This window comes from Lolium rigidum, chromosome 4 (genome assembly GCF_022539505.1).
Source record: "Lolium rigidum isolate FL_2022 chromosome 4, APGP_CSIRO_Lrig_0.1, whole genome shotgun sequence".
NCBI classification, from domain to species: Eukaryota; Viridiplantae; Streptophyta; class Magnoliopsida; order Poales; family Poaceae; genus Lolium; species Lolium rigidum.
The window spans coordinates 34,513,688-34,532,724 of NC_061511.1; the positions used below are offsets into that span (position 1 = coordinate 34,513,688).

The 19,037-nt window shown below is 41.5% G+C and overlaps 1 long non-coding RNA gene across 1 annotated transcript; it reads left to right on the forward strand.

Annotated features, from left to right (window-relative positions):
• Window positions 1-186: 186 nt before the first annotated feature.
• Window positions 187-3,456, forward strand: LOC124708575. The gene is made up of 4 exons (XR_007005204.1): window positions 187-360; window positions 477-631; window positions 803-971; window positions 2,748-3,456. It is a non-coding gene; the product is annotated as an uncharacterized LOC124708575 (long non-coding RNA).
• The last annotated feature ends 15,581 nt before the right edge of the window (window positions 3,457-19,037 follow it).

The following is a 19,037-nucleotide window of genomic DNA, read 5'->3' on the forward strand; positions in this document are numbered from 1 at the left end:
TCGTTGCTCCCGTCTTCTAGATTGCATCTTGGCTTGGATTGCGTTCTCGCGGTAGGAAATTTTTTGTTTTCTATGCTACGAATCCCTACACAAAGATCATTGGTTTGAAGTTTGATCATGTATCCACCTACAAACAGATTAAAACAAAGTCATGCAATAGTTACAATATATTTCATGTAAGCGAGAAGTTGATTACTTAGTATGAAGGTGTTTATGTATGCACTGTGCGTTCGAGATAATCTTGGTGCAGCTAGCTCATGAAATACTGATTCTTGCTAAGATATTTATGTTTGAATTTTCCTAAAGAAGTTCAAGATAATCTTGGTGTGATCATGAAACCGAGAAGTTGATTCAATGCAGGTTTCATCTTACCTTACCTGAAGCTCTAATTTCTGAAGTAAATTATAAATGCGAACCTTTGTGATTCAAACGCATGATGCCATAAATAATTTCTGAAGTACTTGTTTTTGTTACAGATATGTAGGTCGTAGATGGACAAGCCTGGTGGAGTGCCAGTGAGAAGCAACGTCTTAGAAAGAAACGTTTGAGCAGCATGTGGTTACTCAGAGCAGAGCAAATGTGTTATGGTTGATCAAAACAATATCCTTACTAGCTGAAGTTCCCGCCAGAGGTAAATAGCTATATTTGTCGCCGTAATGTTCATCGATGCATCATGCATGCATCAAGAGTTTGGTCAATCAAACGTGTAGGTCGGCACTTTATGGTCGCATAATTTTTGTTAGTACGTACTTTCTATTCTTCGGATTCTTGCTCTGCGCTTACGATCTACCTTTTATCACAGGTAGCCTGCAGTTCTAATTAACATAACCAGACTTGCAAAAATTTCTTTGGTCACTGGCCGTTTCGAGTCCTGGCTGTGAGAGCTCCAACCTATTTGTTTTTGCAAGTCCTATTTATCTATGCACACAAGATGTTTGGCAGAAATCCAAACAGGATGTTCTCATATATAGGTGACACTTCTGACTTCTCATTTGCAAAAATATCTTGCCCATTATCTGAATGGATGGCCTTTGGCTGCTTTGTCTTCGATCGATTTTTATTATCACTACTCAACATTTCACGTGCCTTCTCCTATTAGTGGTGGTGAACCAGAGAAACCATTTAGAACTACACAAAAGTAAAAAAAGAAAAGAGAGGAGGGGTCAAAATAGTTACGATCTGGGCCTGATTATATTGAGATGTCAAGAAATAATCTTTCAGCCTGCACAACAGGGACTAAAATGTCAGTTTACCTGGCTTAGTACAATTGTGTTACTAATTGTAGATATGCACTGGAACTTATACTTTTCAATTAAAGAGATTAATTGAGACTGAGTATGAATGAAGAGTTCATGTTATATCATTCATGCTTTTCTGGATATAACTGAACCTATGTGTTCTAACTTGTCTGAACACATGCATTTCTGAATATAACTGAACATTTCTGTTGTAACTGCTTACTTCCCTATTTTTTAAGTTGCAATCTGCACCCCTCCTCCATTTCAGTGACATAGTAGATGTTTACTGTTCTATCAAAAAAACATAAGGAATTTCCTAGGTGCCATACGCAGGTAGTTCAAACTCTTTTGTTACTGTTTTTAGCAGTACCTACTTGTTTTATGTGCCATATGCAGGTTGTTAGAACGAATATGCAAATATTTCTCAGGTTCACACCTCTGTTTCTGTAATTAAAAACTTGTGTGTTGCTCTTTTGGTGCTGATGATTAAGATACATAACCAAGAAATAGTCCGTGGAAATTATCTTAGTTAGTCCTAATTACACCTGAGTGTGTAATTGAGCACTTACATCAATTAGGTTGTTTAGTAAGAAATGTAGCGATGCCCTTGCAACAAAATACTTATGGTTTACTGAAATAATTCATGCTAGGAATTATTTAGCCAACTCTAGATTTAGTGTGTTCCATCGTTCTGAATTATTTACTGTCATGCACATCTGGGAGGATTTTTCTAAAGAAGAAGACAAAGGTTATTTTAATGAGCCATATTTTGTTCGGTTAATTTCTCAAGTGATTGAACTGTGTGTTCATTTAAGTTCATGAAGTGCTTAGTATTTCGCGGTGCTGCTTGATGCATCTGGTTGCATGATTAAGCTTATCAGTAGCATTTTTTGATTGCAGAGAAAATGATCACTAGAAGGCTCAGATCGTTCAGGTTCCCTCCTTTGAGGTTCTCTGATTTTCTCCCAAGATCCTAGGTTTTCTACTTTTCGTTTTAATTACTGAAATCCCTGCTATATCATGGTTGACGTTTTGGTTCCAATTAGTTACCTAACATGCCTCTGTAAATATTTAGTTCCCCTCTTTCTATCTTGATGAAGCAACCTCATTGCCCAAATGTTTGAGTAAAGCCATGTTCCAGAGTACATGTCGAAAAGGCACTAATAAGGTTCAAAGAAACATCGAATTAAGTTTCCAGATCCATCCTCGGTGGTTCTCTTTATATCCGAAGTTGCTAACTGCTTGTTTTATACAACTTATAAATAAGAGTGTACTGCTAGCTTGCTATGCTTATGGTTGTTTAATTCGGTCCTATGTCAATGTAGCACCAAATATTTTTCTTGCTTCATTGTTGCTTTTATGGAAAAGGCATCAATGCATTTCATTCATTTGATCTTACCTCTTGCTTCGTTGTTGCTTTCATGCCCTTAGATTTCTTTTGTTGTATATTCACCAAGTATAGCTATTTCCGTACACTGCCTAAATTGTTGCTTAATTGTTTTTTGTTAGGATTGTTGGTGGAGCTCATTGTGTTTGTGAAGGTACCTAATATTGTTGATGATCCAAACCCTCCCCTGCCCCATCTACTACGTCTTCGACAGTTAACACAAGGTTGCTTTCATATTTTGTTCCGAGCTTATTTGATCGTTTGGTTGACAGAAGATAAAAAAAAGGACCTAAGTTGGTTGGTGAGCTAACTCAAGTAATAACTTGCAATTTCTATTTGTCCTTTTGTCGACCACTGCTGTAGATGTATTTATCTTCCTGTTAGCCCCTACTCTATATAGCCCCTACTGGAGCACCATTAGAAGTAGCAGCGACATGCAACAACATCAGTGCTTCCATCGTCCAGCTGGTACGGCTTCCTTGCCTTCGCCCCATGCTTTGCCATCCCTACCAGTAGGAGCACAACAGAAATGTGATGATAGCCTCCGCCAACCATGGCCAGAAAGTAGATATGCTACCCCCTCAAATGTCTCCTTACTGTAATTAGTTTAAGTGTTGTTGCTTACAACCTCCTCAAACCACAGTCAGAAAGTACAAGCTATGCCACTCTGTAAAATGCTTCCTTAATGTAATTAGTTTAAGTGTTGTGGTGCATTTGGTGCTGATAATATGTAGGATAACGTATCCAACATACTTAATCTTCCAGATTGTTGGATGCATTATTTGTTTGGAGATGCTACCAATGCTGTTGTGAAATTTTATTACATGAGAAAATATAAGATTTACTTTCATGAGATTTTGGAGGAGGAGAGTTGGATGTGGCGCAGTGCCGCCCTCTACCTCTCCTTTGGCCACGTCGATTCCACCCGAAGCAACCCGTCGGTTCGACAATGATGAAGCCTACTGTTTCTACAGGTTACCTCTCTCTCTCTCTCTCTCTAAAAGTTCACTCACGAACAAATCCTTCCTGCACTGGTTAAACGGGTAAGCGACCATACGCGACCCTATTGGAGCTGCTTTTCTTGGCAGCGGAGAAGTCAGCCACTAGGATGTTGGGCTAGATCGAAAGTCCCCAACCTGCTGAACATCTTCTCTTTGTAATGTCATTAATGATTCTGCTTTTTTGTCTTCTGCAGATCTAAATGTGGCAGAGAGATATGAAGTAGGCAAGAAGAGATCTAAACCTGTAGAGAACTGTGACCATAAGTTATACTGCGAATTAGGCAAAAATGGAAGCCATTTTCTGCAAAACAAGGAAGTGATTGCCGGCTGTACCTTTCCTATTCTCGCACAGTTTATTCTAGAGGTCATTTGATATTTGTTGCAATATTACCAAAACTCAATTTGGTCACATCATACTCGAATATGAAACCAGTAACTCAATATTTGGTGTTCAGTACGAAATGTTCTCATGATTGACGAATTTTAGTTGCATATGGCTTCCCAATTACATATAGAAATAGCTACTATAACATATTGGTTGGGGAACAATTTACCACTGGGCAGTCAAAACTATTCTTCAGGCCACATGATCACTGTGGTTGCTTCTTCATTAAAGATTTGATTTTTTTTTTCAATTGTCCTAGCTCTCTGTGCTAATATTCTGCTTATCTTTGCTATTTTGGTCTACTCGTAGCTATATTGCAAGCCCTCCAATGGCTCGACTTTTTTATGTTAATATTTGTTTTTAGCATTTCTCTACAATGAACTAGATTTAGTTTGCCAATATAATGAAAACCTGCACATGCTATACTTTTCAAAGAATGAGATGGAAAGGAAGCCATTGGTGGTCAGGACTTGGGACAGGAGTCAGTGAATAGCAAAATCGGAAATTGGTAAACCATCCCCATACCGAAGAACTAACTAGGACAGGAGTTAAAGAATCGGAAAGTGGTAAACCATCCCCATACCAAAGAACTAACTAAGCAGACTAAACTTTTCGGTAGTACATCTCTGTATGAATTTTTATATTTCCAAATGCCTTGCAGGGATATGAAATGTCCTGGATCCTTGAAAATTCAACTTAAATGCTTCACCGGAAGGTAAGATATCGTCTACTCGGTGGTGAGCTTGAGCTTGATCCTCTGTGTACAGAGGCTGCTTGTGTAAATGCCTACTGGCAAAGACTACTAATGGAAGATGATCAGGTGTGTGCATCTTCTTTTGTTTGAAGAGGATGATTAGATGCCAAACTTGACAGGTTCATCTTCTCTATTTAACATGTATATTGTTGCTCATTATTATTGTATTAGTATATGCTCAGGTTGTAGTTCAACATCAGTACTGAAGGCATGCCAAAATTTTTCTTAGAACATCACATTACTAAGATCCATTAAAGATGATGATTAGAGAGTTAATTTACCTCCTGCCAGCCTTCTGAAAAATATTTGACTGGATGTTGCTATTTTCGGGAACAACATCGCCTTGTCGTCACCATCGCCGGGAGCGGCACTGCCTCAAGTCATCAACGCCAGCACAACCTCATGTCATCGTCGCTGGGAGCAGCGCCTCCTTACGCCGTTGAGCTCAGAGGCATGCCTAGATTCCTCCATACACGACTTGCATCGGCCCAATGTGCTAGGTGAAAATTGACCTTCTTTCATTTGTTCATATCTAGATCCACTCCATCAGGCAATAATTCTATTGCAGATCAATATTTATTTAATAAAATGATGCCTTAAATTTATTTGGTTCACCGTCGTTGCTAATGATTTACTGCTAGAATAATTCAGCCTTGTGGTCTTGGCTCACAGTTTTAGGATTTTTAAACCGGCTCTAGATTTTTGGGTGCTCCATTGCAAAGATGGATCGACATAATTTTTTTAGGGTGCTACTGAGTGTTCTCTTTATATGATATTCCATGATAGGATGATATAATGCAAGCACAATTTTTATTTGTTTCTACTAATATGAAAGAAAATTTCTACTAACAGATATGTACTACAACTGTGTAATGCTAGAATAAAGACTAATCAGTTTTGATACTCTATTTAGATTTTTCTTTTGGTTTTCTGGGTTGTAATCACAATGTTCATGCATACTGAATCTTGATTAGATTTTCCAATGTTTTGGTAAGCCTTTTGTTCTGGATCTTGATTGTTTTGTAGTGGTACTGGTTATTAGGCACTTCTACCAACTACACATTTTTTTCCCATTTTAATATGTGGGCATGCCACAATGGAGCTGGGTTTATTAGTAGGTATCTACTTCTACAACTTTTTGCTGGAATGTTGTTGATTGACATTGCCACGTGTATCTTACAGCTAATTGGGATTTTTTTTTACGCTTGTCGTGTCATGTCTTTGCTCATTGCCTATATATTTGTAACTCCTCGCTACATATAATCCAAACTGTACCGGCTAAAGTGACTTTGATAGTGTGCCTTTTTGCTATGCTATTTGTTAATATGTAGACCAACTGGGCCCTAATTATGCAAAAGTGCTACTCCTGGTGCCTGGTACATTAGAGACTGGCAAAACGTGTTCGTTCATCTCGCAAGATACATGCCTGGCCAAAATGAGAAGGTATGTGCCGGCTGAATATCATTTCCTCTTACAAGATAAATCCCCTGTCTTTCAAGGATACCAATAACAATATACTGAACATTGTCATGGCCTTGTGTTCTGTTGATTTTATATGCCTATTTCCATGTTGTGTTAATTTTTTTTGTCTTTGCAGGTACCTGACGTGAGAAAATCATTTCAATTGTCAGTGGTATCTAGGTAAGCTGCAGCCAATACCATCTTTGACTTCATATATCAGTACATATTGGATCATAAGGTTTAGGTAACCAAGTAAGTTGCACTCCATGCCTTCAACCTTGGATCAGTTCGTGTTTTCCATTATCTTATAGTCTTTACCTATTATACAATTTTGTACGGGAAGATATCAATATGTATTCTATTTTTGTTGTGCTAAAGTGCTAATTCATATTGATATCTTTTGGTTTTCGTGCCATTTTCCAAGAATCTTTGGTTAACAGACATAAGGCAGCTGCAGAATTTAAGCACAGTTTGGCATTTATGAATAATGCATCCACCTTAGTTACTTTGACACTGTCATGCTTCAGGGTATATTATACTTTGATGGTTAGAAGGACTTAGGACATTATTTTTACAATATTATGGCATATTTAGCTTGCTTTTGTACCCCAATAGTGTTGGAGATCTCAACTCTATCATTCCAGTCCCACCCTTGCAATGATTCCATTAGGTGGAGCACTACTTTCCTCCTTTTCACATTTAATGGGCTAATCAAGATTTAGTTGTGTCTCTTCATGTTGTAGGATTGTCTCCCTTCAGATTGTAGGATCAGATCCTTTTATAGACCATTTCACTTTCAGACTAAAATCTTTAAATATATGTTGAATGATTCATTCCCTCGGTGTGTACTTTTCTGGCATCTGTCATTGGATTGCATGCTTCTAATTGGAATCCTCTCTTATATGTGCAGACATGGACTGCATGGCTTTTTATTTGAATCCACAATGATGTGGACAGTTTTCAATGGCTTAGTTCTGAAATCAGCTCCTCTCTTGATGTATTGTTATGATAGTTTCGTAGTGTTGTAAATATCTTGAGTAGCTCATATTGAACAAGCTTATCTCACATTTCACATTGTTGGGTCGTCTATCATGATGACTTCAAAAGTACGTTATTTTTCATCTGGTTTGTATTGTAAACACATGCCGTGCTGCTAATGATGCACACAAAAATTTACCTAGCGATTGACTATGTAAAAGGATGGGTGGCGGGTGGATAGATTGATTTATTTTCCGATTATTATCATCCATTTGTGTAAATGTTCAACACATTTGACCAGTTGTTACGAGTGCGGATGACAAGGTGTATCCGTAATATAATTCTCTAATACCTTGTGTATATAAATGTTTGCTACTCTATGGTTTCATGTGCTTTATCCTATTATAAGAAGCATATTATAATTTTACCATCTGATTTTCATTGTTGTTATACAAATTGTAAATTGGTGGCACTCCACGGGGTCGTGCGCCAAGGCGCACATCTAAATCTAGTAAACTCTTTCAACGTGATAATTCATAAAATAAACCCACAATGGTGAACAAAGAAAAATGCAAACAGTGCCAGGACCCTAGTGTGCCATCGTATCCTCGTGTTTCACCATGTTATTCAACGCCTCCCTGGCATGTTTCCATCGACCCCATGGTTGATTTCTAGAACCCATTTTTCTGTTTTAGAAGAAAGCTGAATCTTTAAAATTCGTAGCCACATTCACTAAATAACAATGTTAGTGTTTGCGACAAAATACTCCCCCAATAGTAGGCAACATATTCTCCCTAGCTAGAAAATGTTAGAGGCATTTTAATGTTGGTCGAGTGAGACATCCAAAGTTCAGTCAATTCACACCTTAGAGCAACTCCAACAGCCTCCATATAATTCCATCCAAAAGCTAAAACTGTTTTTTTAGCAATTTGGGTCAAAATGTAGCTCCAACGATATTTGTATAAGTGGCCCCCATATATTTTTAAGCAGCCTAGTAAAATGGCAACCCAAATTGTCCTATTTCAAAGTGAGAAGCCAAACCCAATATTTGCCAAAACCAATACTGGAGGCGCAGTCGCTTATGCGGAAATTTCACCATGACCACCTCTCGCGCTAGCTAGAGCCCCACCACCTCCCTCGTCGATGTTCGGCATGTGCGCCGATCTGCCCCTTCCGTGAGATTCCTCGTCGACCTGGCCCTCCTTTTCCCTCCAGCGCGAGCTCCCTTGTCGTCAAATCGAGTGTCGCCCTGCCAGCAGTCCCATGTCCTTCTTCCTTTCGCTTCACCATGATGACGATGTTGATGACTTTGTTGGATGCTGCCAAGTAGAGGAGAATAGGCTCCGACTCTTCTGGACGATCCAAGATATGTGGGGAGGAGAGTATACTCTTCAACCCTTGGAGTGTTGCATCTGTTGCGTCGTTCCAGACAAATTTGTCTGTTTTATTCAGTAACTTGTACAGGGGTAGTGCCTTCTCGCCAACACGACTAACAAATCTACTGATTGTTGCGACACAACCAGTTAATCGTTGTACGTCTTTGAGACAAGTTGGCCTTTTGATGCTGAGGATAGCCTTGATTATTTCTGAGTTTACCTCAATGCCTCTATGGGAAACAATAAAGCCAATGAGTTTTCCAGCTGGTACGCCAAAGACACACTTTAGGGGATTTAACGTTATCTTGTACCTCCAAAGATTCTCAAAGGTCTCCCGAAGATCGTTGATCAAGTCAGATCCTTTCCGGGTCATGACCGCGATGTCGTCGACGTAACGTGCACATTCCGGCCAATATGGTCCTTTAGGCACCGCTGCATCGTACGCTGATAGGTGGCACCTGCATTTTAAAAACCAAAGGGCATGGTGACATAGCAGTAAGTGCCAAAGGGAGTGATGAACGAGGTCGTCTTTTGGTCGGACTTCTTCATCCGGATCTGATGATACCCAGAATATGCGTCAAGAAAACACAGAAGTTCCGCCCCTGTCATCGAATTAATGACTTGGTCAATGCGTGGCAAAGGGAACAGATCCTTCGGGCAATGCTTATTCAAGCCGAGTAATCGATGCACATTCTTAGTATTTTAGAATTCTTTTTGGGTACAAGGACGGGATTTGCGACCCAATCAGTATGGATAACTTCTATTACAAAACCTGTCTCTAGTAACTTTGCTAATTCCATTCATATGGCGTGGCGCTTCTTATCTCCAAAGTATCGCATAGCTTGCTTCACCGGTTTTGCACCCGGATTTATGTTGAAGTAGTGCTCGGTGAGTTCCCTTGGTACTCCGGACATGTCAGAAGGTTGCCATGCAAATATATCCATGTTAGCTCGGAGGAATTCGACGAGCGTATCTTCCTATTTGGGGTCCAGGCCATCTCCGACAGATACCTTGGTAGCGTCACCTTCCTTGAGGTCGACCTTCTTGGTATCTATTGCGGCCTTGAACGTGGTCTTCTGGTCGGAGATATGCTTCTTGGTGGTGTGCATCTTAGCCGGATCCACCGCGGGCTCTGTAGCCTTACAGCTCCGCTCCAGAGATAACTGACTCCGCGAAGGCTACTTCGCCCTCCTCGCATTCCTGAGCTTTCTTGTAGTCTCCGGATATGGTGATCATACCGTTAGGACCCGGAATCTTGAGCTTGTTGTAGAGGTAGCACGCCCTTGCATGGAACTTGTGATAAGTGGGCCTACTGAAGATTACATGATAGGAGTTTTTAAAGGGCACAACTTCAAACGTGATCATCTCCTCACGGTAGTTATTAACATCACCGAAGGCCACGGGAAGTTTGATGATGCCCAAGGAGTTCGCCTTTTTACCCGGAACCACACCATGGAATTCCGTGGTGCTATGCTTGAGTTGTTCCTTGCTAAGGTTCATCTTCTCCAGAGTCTCTCGGTACATGATGTTTAGGCTGGCTCCACCGTCCATGAGGCATTTGGAGAAGTCATACCCGTCGATGCGGGGACTAACAAGCAAAGCGTAGCATTCTTTACGGATGACAGCCGGATGATCGGCTCTGTCAAAGGTGCAGGGTTTTTCCGACCACTTGACGTACTGTGGCATAGCCGGAAGTGTGGCGTTCAAGGTCCAGAGGGCGGATTTCACCCGAATTGTTGAAGTTCCAAGGAAGGTGTGATATGCACCAGCGCTTTTCTTTCCAAAGGGGTTGGAGGTGTTGACTATGTTACCCTCTTTGGGTTCTGGTGAAGCCTTGTCCTCATCCATCGCCTCAGAGCTATCATCATCCTTATCCTTGTTCTTGCCCTTGCCTTCTTTGCCGCGTGGGCGGTGCGTCCTTGCACGCTTGTAACCTGCTTGTGGATCCATCTTGAGATCGTTGACCCATTTGTAGTTGTGGTTGGTGTGAGAGGATTTGCATGTTGCCGAATCAATATGAGCTAGGCACGGCATATCCCTGTACTCTTCATAGGTTTGGGGGAGCGCGGGATCCGGCAGCGGTGACTTCGTCAGCGCGCAGCTGGCCCCTGCCCGCTCCGCCACCGCGGCTGCCTCTTCCGCCTCCTTGACCACCTCGCCGGAATGTCATGGCAACCATGTCGGATCCGCTGCCTTTTGGATCGTCGGAGGGGTTCTAGCTTCCGCTTGTTGTTGCCATCGCGGTTCTTCTTCTGCTGATGCAAGGGTAAGGTTGTGACCGAAAGTTCTCCTCCTGCATCATCATCGGCGGCGGTGTGGGTGCTGGCGATGGAGATCATCTTATCCAGGTTTAACTTCTGGTCATTGTACTCGCACTTCAATTTGTGTTGGAGTAGTCCTCCCCTCTGCAAGCCATCACATCACCACCTACACAATAATCCTCTCTTCACATTCATTGTGCTGCTGCACAATACATAAAACAAATAAAATGATGCATTTTACTATGGGTAACATAACAAATATGAATTGTGAACCGTTGTCACAATTCATTTAAGTTTATGATCCACTTCGACTTTTATGTGCCAAATATGTGGGTTATCTTGCATGGTTTGTGATATATTTATTCATCTTTATGTAATGTCTTTTGGGATTGATGTTCCAAAAATGTAGGGTTTGGTGCTTCACTTTTATTCATCTTTATTCATCTTTATTCGACTTTTATTCATCTTGCATTTTAGTGCTTGATTTTTGGGATTGGTGTTCCAAAAATGTAGGGTTTGTATGCTCTGCACAAAATACCCACCTACTACTACCCCCGTCTCCACATGCTCACAACATGACATCAACTCTCTACATGTAGTTAGACCAAATGGAAATGATGTTTACAAGCTTCACTTCAAACTATGTTGTCACCTCAACTTGTTTGGATGAAGCCATCTTCTCTCTTGTCCTTGGTGATTAACTCACAAAAGAAACCTACAACGATGACCAACGAGAAATGCAACCGGTGCGAGGAGGGACGAGCGGAGGGAAAAACCTAGGAGAAATCAGGAGATCCTGGTTAGTCGACCGCATGATTACATTTCTCTATTCAACTATGATTGACAAATTGTGTTGCAAATCCCATCAACCCGCATTAATCTCGAACCCATTTCCAAATCGTATTTTCCTCTTTTTTTTTCTCATGGTAGCTCATGTGCAACCTGACCATGTGACGGTGAGCCTTCATGTCCTTGTGTTCCACCGTGTTATTCAACCACCTCCTAGGCCTGTTCTCATCTCCATCATGGTTGATTTATGCAAACCAACTTTTCTGTTTTAGTAGAAAGTTACATTTGTAAGATCAACACGTTTAGGGATAAAAAGAAATTATGAATACTAGCAGGAGACACACGGGGCTAGCATTCTAGATCTATACTAGTATATGATGTGTCAGGACGAGGAAATACTTGTTTGGGTTTAGAAACAAGAGATGAAGGCTAGCATTTTCTCTAGAAAAATAAGGAAGATAGAAGACATAAGCATAATGTAAAATTGTGGTCTTGCACAAATCGCTAAATAACAACATTAGTGTTGCCACATAGTACGCCCCTAACAGTTGGCAATATATTCTTCCTAGCTAGAAAATGCTGGAGACATTTTGATGTTGGTCAAGTGAGACTCCCAAAGGCCAATCAATTTGCACCTTTGATATAATTCCATTCAATTGGTAAAAGCTGTCAGCTTTTAGCATTTTTTGCCAGAAATGTAGCTCCAGCGTCATTTGCATAAGTGGTCCTCACATTCTTTTAAGAAGCCTAGTAAAATAGCCATCAAATTGTCATATTTGAAAAGTGAGAAGGCAAACCCAATAGTTGACAAAACCGACGCTGCAGGCCCAGCAGCCCACGTGCAAAAATTTCACTGCGACCTCCTGTCCCGCCGGCCACAATCCCGCCGCCTCCCCCATCGATGTTCAGCATGTACTCTACTCCGCCGCCTTCTGAGCTTCCTAGTTGCCTTGCCCCTTCTTTTACATTCGGTTTCAGCTTCCCTACAGCCTAATTGAGCGTCGTCTCGCCCGCAGTCCCGTTGGACAATCCAGATCTGGTTCAGCGACCTTCTTCCTTTGATGTGATCGAGCCTTGGGTAGACAACGACGCCTATTTGTGGTGCGGACGATCTTCGTCCCGTACCCTGGTGCTCCCGGCCATCCTTGGCTGCCCTGTCCGCGCCACCTCACCTATGTGTGCGGTCGGAGCATGACATTGCCCCGCGCCACCACCGCGAGCTCATGCGCCCTGCCGTCGACTACATGCGCCCCCGCCGTGACCTCGGTCACCATCATCGTGACCTCTCGCGCCCCCGGAAGAGCTCCCGCCATCAATTTCGGCCACGACCACGCCTTGTCTCCGATCTGGCCGCGAATTTGTAATAATTAAGTACTATTTTGTTTCCTACTTTTTAGATTTCATTTTACTTGATTTAAATTTACTATTGAGTGATTCAGACTACATATGCATAAATACAAGTACGAAGCTCAAAACTTGGCATTCTAGTTTTGGATGGCTATTATAGGAAGGCTAGGAAACAAAAAAGATTATTGGATTGCTAAATCTTCTATTCCTATAACCAGCTTTTAGCAATCTAATATCGCAATGTTGTTGGAGAACGTATTCTCACAAATATTGTTGGAGAACGTATTCTCACAAATATTGTTGGAGATCATGTTTTCACAGTCACCCCCGTTTATAAGTGGCTTAACCACTCCTCTTCATGTCTGACATGCGCCCATTACATGCAGCGACTAGAGACAGCGCAGTGGCTGGGGAGGTAATCCCATCCACCCCATCACCACCTATCCAATAATCCTCTCTTCACATACACATGTGCGCACACACTGCGCTGCTGCACAATACATAGAACAAATACAACGATGCATTTTCTTATGGGTAACACAATCACACATTTGCATTGTGAACCATTGTCACAGTTCATTTCAGTTTATGTTCCACTTTGACATTTATATGCCAAATATGTGGCTTATCTTGCATGGATTGTGATATATAATTTTCCATGTTTATGCAAAAAAAATATAGTATTTGATTGTTGGGATTGGTGCTCCTAACGTGTAGTGTTTTGTGATACATGTCTTCATGGTTGCATAAATTCTGAAAAACATAGATCATCCGTGTTATATTAGTAATAAGCCCAAATGTATCATGCAACAAGCCTTCATGGCGACATTCCGGAGTGTAATACTTCAAAGCCACATCAAGAGACAGTAAAACTTAGCTAGTGAGGGCCTTCCCCGACGATTCGAGGTTGTGAGCTGTCAGATCATGTGTATGGACGTTCTGGATCTTTCCTTCATGCCGTCTACTCGCGTCAAGGCGATTTCCACCGTGTTGCCACCATCAATATGATCGGCCCAATATAACAGGGCTGCTACTCTGGAGAATGACTTGAATGTCTTCTGGTGAACCGGGCATGTAACTGTGATTAGACTGGGCCGCTTCATTGGTTGTGTGGGATCTTCTGCGTCCAATGGTTTCTCTGCTAAGGTAAGCCCAGTTTCTTGTGGAATCGTGGTTAAGTAGTCTCTTGATTGGAGGGATCATTCTACCCCGCCATTACTTCGTGCAACTAATGGAATGGAAGGTGCACCGCCAACGTCCTTTCGTTCCCTTGATTTCCAGTTGTACTGGAAGTCGTTTCTACCCCGTTCATCTCCTCTCCCCTTAAGCATGGGGTTATTTATGTTCTTCTCTACCGTCTTATTCCTCTTATTGATGATTCATGTGTTAGTCATCAGGGCCGGGCCGGCAAAATCCGGGCCTTGTGCGACATTTTAAAATGGGCCCTATTTCACTACATAAATATAAAATATTAAACAATTGTAACATATATATGTCGTCGATGTACATTCAAACCCAATAACTACCCTCAACACCCCTATATTCTGAAGATCGAAACCAACGGTCTAACCAAAAATATCTATGTCTAATAGGAGTAAAGCCTATGAGAGAAATAGGGTAATCCTATTATAAGAACTACCCTATGAGAGAAATGCAGTATCACAATATCAAATTTCAAACTTTCTGATATGTTTAAGACTTGAATTAGAAATTTGTACCCAAAGTAGATATGGTGTGATTTATAAAATTTGTCTCAAAAGTGGATATAGTGTGCTCGATACTAATAGAATGGATAATTAAGTATTTGTATCATAGGCATAGGCATCAACCATAATAGGAAAATGTAAAAAAAAAGAATTGGAAAAGGTTGTTGGATTAGAGGGAAAAAAAAGCACCAATGAAAATAGAGAAAATCAAAGTAACGTCCGGGTCGTCCGGGAATTGAACTTGGAACCTGCTACTCAACATATACCGAGTGAGATCAGAGAACCAGTTGAGCTAGGTTGATTTCGTGATTAATATATGACGTAGTTGATTATTATCTATATATAAAAGACCAACTTAAAAATTATGGGCCCCCGAAAATATGGGACCCTGTGCGGCCGCACGGGCTGCACTCCCGTGGGCCCGGGCCTGTTAGTCATACGTGATGCCTAGATACCCTTTCCTTGATTGTAGTGCATTTCGTTTCTCTCATATCTTGTTTTCTTAGACTGCATAGTTCCAATCATGTACTTATCTTTCGGTGGTTTTTCCGTTATCATGGCGGCTCCGGTGATGAGCAGGTGGAGCAGAGGAGGAGATTGCACTGTACCGTCCCGTGAATGGTCCAAAAAATGCAAAGGAGGCAGCGACGCCGTCTTGCTGGTGCAAGAGAAGGATGAGGTGGTCGCGAGTTAGCGACTGGTGGGCTAGCATCCTCGATAGCGCATCCATCAGGTAAACCACATCTCTTTACCTTCCATCTTTGAGCCCTCTCTAATTTGCCTCTGTGGATCCAATGACAAAGAGATGGTGTGCGCCGATGCTACTTCATACCAAAAGTGAGCATACAATTCCTGGGCGTTGGCAGTTCCATTACCTCTGGCTGACCGGCTCGCATACGATATACTAGTAGGGAAAATACTATAGGGCTATGACGAATGGAAGCGGGCACCAATTAACACACACGATTGCTATTTCTAGCAACGGGTGGAAAAGCACGCGACTAGTAATTGGTTAGTGGTACCGTACCCACTAGTGATGCACGCGGCTAGTAAGTGGGAACAACCGGTATAGAGGATCAGAAATTGTTTGCCGAGGGCGCCAACAGAAGCATGTGATAGGTATCAAAGTACTGGTACTGCACCTTTATATTGCATGCGACTGGTACACGCTGCCACACACGCTAACTGCACCATGCTTTATCGTCGCCTTTCCTTCCACCATATATACTATTGTACAGGATGATATAAAGCATTGTGCGTGCACACGATGCGCCAATAACTACACCGCATGAGACGATAAGCATAATACATAAGCACCATCTATCATGTATATATATATGTGTGCCCTCACTCTCCTGGCTCCAAGGACACAAGCAAAGATTGTCATCGATAGTGGGAAGCTCATATGGCGGAGCTTCTCAAAGATGTCTTATGCTTATAGCTATCTAGCTACCGAGTAATAAGGGAGCTCATCTTAGTGGCAGAACCACTGCTAGCGTGCCCTTTACGACGCACACTTGTATTAAGTTACCCTCGGCATGCCCCCATTGTGGCATGCGGTTATTAAGTTACCCGTAACGGACCCTCGTTCCTGCAATGTGGCTATTAAGTTATCCGTAGCGGACCCCTATATTCGCACGCTACCATTATATCCCGTAAAGTGGTCTTAATAAATAACCCCCTCTCACTCTTTCCTCATTCTGGATCCCCAAATATGACTGAACCCTAGCTGGCAAGCAACCGCCGGTCCCCGCCGCCACCTTTCCCGACCGGTCGGCACGTCGCCGCCGCTGCCTTCCCTGTCTGCAGTATGCTTCCTCGGACACCGTGCGTCTACCCCACTTTTGGATCTCGTCCACGATGACCACACCTGTTAGTAAGCCACCGTGCACCTATTGTAGTATATATTTGTATGCTATAGAATTTTTGTTGATAGTGTAAGATGTTCGGGTTGAAATTGTGATCTATGGTTTATGATAGTATGACTCGTGCTTGATTGTAATGGCCTATGATTAGAATATTTGGATGTGATCCTAGTATTTGCGCTAATTCATAGTCATTGTGGATTCTTCTTTTTGTTGCATTGACCGATGATTAGAGTTTTGTGGCACTACAAGTGATCCCGGGGTGGTATCTATGAGCATTGTGATATGCACAAATACAAATCTTGTACATCGTACTTGGCTCGATGACCCCATCCCTGTGATTTTTTATGTCCAATGTAAATATGAGGCCTTATTCCAATGTAGTTTTGTGGCACTACAAGTGATCCTGGGGTGGTGTCTATGAGCATTGTGATTTGCACAAATACAAAATCTTGTGCATCGTAGCTCGATGACCCCATCCGTGTGTTTTTTTATGTCCAATGTAAATATGAGGCCTTATTCGATATTCGTTTTAATTCCCTATAATTTTGGAGCACTAATGGTTCAAATAACCAACCATGCAACAAATGGATTTTATGAATCCTTATGAAAAGTGTGGAAGAGTTAGGTCCAGGGGAAAGAAGTTTGTCATAGTGCTCATGGATGAGCTTGAAACCATGACGGTATGTTTTTTAATCTAATTGTTGCCTCTCTCTCAGTTGTTCATATAGAGTTGCATTCCTTGTGTCTTTGATCTAATTGTTGTTTCTTTCGTATAATTTGTGTCTAGGCTATCCACTGTAGCGCACAACGTGATTTCATGGAGCATATAGATAAAAAGATTACCAAACTAGATAGTTTGAAGTCACCCTCCGACATGACTCACCGCCATACCGGAGAGGGCCTTGACTGTTCAAGTCATTAATGAGACAAACAAAACCTATTTTCTCGGGGCTCGTTGGATAGAGATGACAAAGAGCTACGCGATGGATCCAATGATAAAATGTTATTTCTACATGGATGTTTTATTCGACCGCCATGGCTACTTCTACAACAAACAGAGGATGTTGGCTGGATTATTGTTCATTACCCACCCGTGGAGCCGGACGCGGAGCCGGGGGCGAAGCCGGATGTGTAGTATGTATGGTAGGTCTTGTCCATTACATGTAGGTCTTGACCATTACACATTGTAGTATGCAATCTAATGATTTGGTCACTTGGCTAATTGCTCTGTAATGATTGTTTGGTCACTTTGCTAAGTGTAGTGTAATGAATTCGGTCACTTGGCTAATTGTACAATAATGCTTGTGTGCGTATGTATTGATGTGTATTGATGATGTATAAATTTGTATTCTGGAACAATATAAATAAGGAGAAACGACATAAAAAAATAGATACTGGCATTACTAGTTGCGTGTAGGCGACGCGCTACCAGTAAACCTAGTGGTACCGGGCGACATGCACATGCGGTCGGTAGGTTTCTTACTAGCCATGTTCCTGTAGGGCACGCGACTAGTAAGGCATATCACTGGCAAGGTACCAGTCGCGGACAGTCGAATTTCACACGCGACGGCTAGATTCCCTACTACTGGCCAACCCTCCTCATACTAGCCACCCCTTCCATGATCTCCTCGCCACCTCCATCGTTACACCTAGCGCACCTGCTCGGGAGGATGATGAAGTGCTCTGCCGTTGTTCTCCTTTTAATTTTGCTGCTATATGTTCTCCCTTCTTAGTTACAAATGGATACACATTATTTTCTACTAATGTGTAAAAGTTAGTTCATTGGTAGGGAGATTATGGCTGTATATGTATGAGATTCATTTCTATGATTTCCACGGTGCCCTAGCTCTCGTGTCATATTAATTTCCTTTTATGTATAGTTGCCATCAATAAAAAGGAGAATTTCCCTATTTTGTTTGCAATGAATTCTTCAATACCTTATTATTGAGGAAGTAAGTAAAAGTGAAAATTTAAACATCAACATATTTAACAAGCATGTAATACACTTCTATTCCAGCTAATTTTCTTACAAGTGGTTGTCTGGAGTGGTCCTTTCTGGTTATTGGACTGGATTATCAATGGATCATCATTTGTCATTGCTTGGATGGGTCGGTAAACGTTAAGATATGTGCAGTACCACTGAATTTTAATTATTGCAATATGCTTTTGGCGATTTCATCGCACTACGATATTAGTATCCTGTTTGTTCATTGCATTTTCTGTTTTCACTTTAAATTTTTATTAAGTTGTATTAGCTTCGCTTACCATTTTAAATGATTTAATTTTGCAAAAGAACTCAGCCTTAGTTCAACTAGTAGTCTGGCGAGTCGCCTACCACTTTTGCATTTCTTTTGTAAGTACTGACATCCTCTATACTTTTTGAAGTTAATTGTTTGTTATCCATTCAAATCATATCATTTTATTGCTATATTGGTATTGATTGAGAGCTAGTGCTTTCATTATTTTAAAACACAAAATCTGATCCG